General features: G+C 61.2%; 1 pseudogene; it reads right to left on the bottom strand.

The window, feature by feature from the left end:
• Nucleotides 1-230: 230 nt before the first annotated feature.
• LOC102417371 lies at nucleotides 231-3,904 on the bottom strand (annotated as a pseudogene).
• Nucleotides 3,905-4,566: the final 662 nt, after the last annotated feature.

Genomic DNA, 4,566 nt, shown 5'->3' with positions numbered 1-4,566 from the left:
ACAAGGACTGGGGAGGTTTGAGTCCCTGTTATGGAAAGTCCTGGTGGGACAAGGTTCTCCTGAAGTGAGAGAGACCAGGGAGCCAACTGGGCACAGCCCTGACCACACTCGGTCCTCACAGCCTCTCCTGTCCCCCCTGCAACAGCCTCAGCACAGCAAACACACAGGTCCTGACCAGTTCTTGGGGCTTCCATTTATTTCCTCTGAAATTTTAGGATCTTCTCCTATAATTTTTTTCAAAAATATGTTTTTATTAATTTTCAAAGAGAGAGGAAAGAAGAGGGAGAGACGGATTGAAACATCAATGATGAAAGAGAAACATCCATTGGCTTCACATGCATGACCCTGGTGGGAACTGAGCTGAAGTCTGGGCATATGCCCTGAAAGGGAATCCAACCATGACCTCCTGGTTCCTGGGTGGACACTCAACCACTGAGGCACACCAGCCGGGCTGTTCTCCTTTAAGGAACCCATCACCCCTTCATGGCAAGAAGTGAAGAAGAATGCAAATCCAGACTCTTATTTCAATCAGGCAGTAAGAAGCTGCAGCTGAGCGCACCAGGCAGTAAAAACAGGAATGGGGAGGGCCAGCCCCACCTCTACTGGACAGGAAAGGCTGGGGAGGGGGTGTGGTGGGCAGGGGTGGGCCAGCCTCCCTCCTCCTCACATTATGCTGATAGGAACACACACACTCAGATGCCGTTTGCAGAAAGTAATCAGAGGTTTTTGAATCACAAAGTAGGAGCGTGAACAGATCTCCCATCACTCAGTCCCGGACAAGTGCCTCAGGCTGTGGAAGAAAATGATCATGAACAAACTCAGTTCAGGGGCTGTAAGCAGTGACCTTCTCAACAGCCCTCCGCAGGCTCACTATGTTCCAAAGAATCCCCATCACCCAGTCCTCTCCCTTTCGCCCCAACCCCTGCTATCGTCACAGTCTCACCTTCAGAAGCTGTAAGAGATACATCAGAGCCCTGGGCACCATCGCTGCCTGGGGTAGAACAAAACAGGATGGAGTCAGAGCCCCCAGGAGAGGAGACTAAGGGAGGAACTATGGGGGTGAGGTTCCCCATGGGATCCAGTCTGTACTGTCACAGGATCTCAGGGGTCACCCTCCATACTCACTGGCAGCCTGAGCATAGCTCCCTCCTTTTCCACCTGTGGGAAGAAAACATCCCGTGAGAAGACAGGGAGGACCCAGGGCCATGAGCTCCTAAAGGAACTCCTAGTCCTGGAGCCCAGAGAAGTTTCCAGAATTGTGACTACAGACCCAGGGCAGGATCAGGAAACCTGAGGAAACTACATGTGTGGGGACTGGACCAACCACCCTCCCCAGAGGTCTGTCCTCAGTAGGGACCATCCACCCTGACCTGGGAGTGCTGGGAGCCAGGCCCCATCACTAGAATCATCAAGGTGATGGATGAATCTGTCCCTCATTTCCACACGTGTCTTACTAAAGAGTGAGTGTCAGCAAATAGGGCCCCACACTGGGCAACCACACATGTGGGGGTGGTACTTGCCCTTAATGAAGCAGAACACACTTCTACCTGGGCTGGCAATCCCAGTGAGACAAGAAACTCAGGCCCCACCCCTTCCCTACCTGAGCGCTTCCTCCTCCACATCACAGCTCCAGTGACCACAGCTCCAGACAGCTCCAGCCAAAGCTCCAAGGATGACCAGGCCCACAACCAGGCCCACAGGGGGGATGGTGGCCCAAAGAGGTGGCTCTGGGAAGGGAAGGGGAGGTGAGGGCCCTGACCCCCAGGCCTCAGCCCCGACCCCACTGAAGGCCTCCACAGGCCCCTGCCTCCCTGAGAACAGGCTCTGTGCCCAGGCTCCTCCTCACCCCATCTCAGGGTCAGGGGCTCGGGCAGCCCCTCGTGCTGCACATGGCACGTGTATCTCTGCTCCTCTCCACGGGGCACCACCAGGGCCGCCCACTCCTAGAAGGTCCCATCCCCGCAGCCTGGTCTCCACAAACTCCATGTCCTGGGTCTGCTCCTCCCATCAAGCTGCCAGCTCAGGCTGATGTCCGCAGGGTAGAAGCCCAGGGCCCAGCACCTCAGGGTGACCTCACGGTCAGAGATGGGGTGGTGGGTCACGTGTGTCTTTGGAGGGTCTGAGGAGAAGGGGGAGGAAATTCAGGGACTTGGCACTGTCAGGGGACCCTCCAGCAGCCCTCATGTGACCACCTGAGCATGGACAGGGCACCTGGGGAGGGCGAGGGAGCACACAAGCACCACCAGCCTGGACAGAGCATCTGGGGATGACCTCTCCTCCTTAGAAAGTTCTAGTCAGAGTGACAGAGCCCTGGGCAGGAGGCAGGTCTCAGGGGGAGAAAGGGATTTCTGGTCCTGTCCTGGGTGGAGGCCAAAGGACTCAGAAAAGTCGGTGTCAGACCTCAGATTCACTGGGTGAGGGGCAGGGAGCAGGGCCTGAGAGAGCAAGTCCCCCATGGGTCCCAGAGCCACTGCAGGGTCAGTGGGAACCGCTGCTCAGTTCCTTCAGGCTTGGTCTCCCCTCTAATTGTCCCTGAGAGACTGCACCCCTAGGTGTCCCTGAGAGAAGGGAGGTCGTCACTGGATCTGAAAAGCCAGGCGGACTCAGTCTCCTGGCCCACAGGAGGGGGGTCTGACACTGACCCTGTGTCCTGTCTCCTTGTTGATCCCCAGCCCCAGGGGAGAGAGGGGAGGCCCCGGGCCCTGGTACCTGCGCGCTGCAGCACCTCCTTCCCCATCTCCAGGTATCTGTGGAGCAACTCCAGGCACCTGCCCTCCAGGCCGTTCCTGAGTCGCTCAGCCTCACCGGCCTCCTCCCACTTGCGCCGGGTGATCTGAGCTGCGGTGTCGGCCGCGGTCCAGGAGCGCAGGTCCTCGTTCAGGGCGAGGTAGTCGGTGCCGTCGTAAGCGGACTGGTGGTACCCGCGGAGGAGGCGGCCGTCCGGTCCCATGTCACAGCCAACCAGCCCCTGGAGCGTGTGAGACCCTGACCCGCCCCGAGGTCAGTGTCGCCCACTGAGCCGCGCCCCCGCCCCGCCCGCGGGGATTAAACAGAAACTGAAAGTAAAACCGGGTCCAGGTCCCCGCGGGCTCCTCCCGGGTGTGTCTATGGCGGGGGGAGGAGGGGGTTGGGGTGAAGCTCGCACTCGGACACTCGGGGCGACCCCGGCCCGTCCGAGGGGATGGGGGTGGTGACCGGCCCGGGCCCCGTGGCTCACCGTCCTCGCTCTGGTTGTAGTAGCCCCGCAGGGTCTGCAGGTTCACTCGGAAAATCTGTGCGTCCCTCTTGGCGTTCCGGGTGCTCAGGTCCCAATAGCCCGGCTCCTCCTGCTCCATCCACGGCGCCCGCGGCTCCGCCCTCTGACTCTCGGAGTCGCTGTCGAACCCCTCGAAAGGCAGGTCGTCCACGTAGGCGACCTCCAGGAACCGGGCCTCCCCGCGGCCGGGCCGGGACACGGCGGTGAAGAACCATCTCAGGGAGTGGGGGCCTGGGAGCCGGAGCGGAGGGGCTGACACCCGCCACCCTCTTCCCAGCGCGGGTTCGGGGTCCGGGTCGGAGGGACAGGAGAGGAAGGGGCCCAGGAGACGGAACAGGGGCAGCGGGACGGAGAAGTGAGGGGTCAGGACGGGGTGGGGTCTGAGGTGTGGGCGGGGAGTTGGGGGTGGAGACGTCCTTTCCCGGGGTCCTGCGCCCCCGCCGGGCCCCCTCGCTCCCCCTCCCCAGAGGCTATTCCCTCCCCACCCCGCACTCACCCGCCCAGGTCTGGGTCAGGGCCAGGGCCCCCCAGAGCAGCAGGAGGAGGGCTGGGGACCCCATGACTGGCATCCTCCAGGTCTGGGGAGTCTGTGAGTCCTGGTGAGTCCGCAGAGACTTCTAACTGGGGACAAAGGTGACCCTGATTGGCTTTTCTAGCACCTGACACCCAATGGGAGTGAGAACTGGGGCCGTGTCACGAGTATCCAGGAAGGAGGGCCCCACACAGGTTGTGAGAGGGAGAAGTGAAACTGTGAGGAGGTGGGGACTCCCCAACATTGAGTTTCCCGCTTCAGTCTCCGCCCTGGGGCTGGAACCATGAGACCAGGCCTGGGACCTGGGACCTTGCCCTGACCCCTCTGTGTGTGACAGGGGCAGGGCAACAACCTCCCTATCCACCCTGCTCTGATTGTGACAGGGGAAGGCGCCCCAACCCCCTGATCAGCCCTGCTCTGTGCCTGATAGGGGGGAGCTCCCCAACCCCCTGTTCCGCCCTGCTCTGTGTGTGACAGGCTGCGGCGCCCCAACCCCCCCACGGGCCCTGCTCTGTGTGTGATGGGGTAGAGCCGTAAACTCCCCATCGGCCCTGCCCTGAGTGTGTCAGGGGGGAGCTCCCCAATCCCCTGATCGGCCTTGGTCTGTGCGTGACAGGGGGTGGCGCCGCAACCCCCCAATCAGCCCTACCCTGAGTGTGACTGGGGGTGGCATTGCAACCTCCCAATCCACCCTGCTCTGTGCATGACAGGGGGCGGCGCCCCAACTGCCCAATCGGCCCTGCTCTGAGCCTGACCAGGGGCTGCAACTAGGGATTGG

Source organism: Myotis lucifugus, unplaced genomic scaffold (assembly GCF_000147115.1).
Source record: "Myotis lucifugus unplaced genomic scaffold, Myoluc2.0 scaffold_1005, whole genome shotgun sequence".
Taxonomy (NCBI): domain Eukaryota; kingdom Metazoa; phylum Chordata; class Mammalia; order Chiroptera; family Vespertilionidae; genus Myotis; species Myotis lucifugus.
This window is presented reverse-complemented; position numbering and strand designations above follow the sequence as displayed.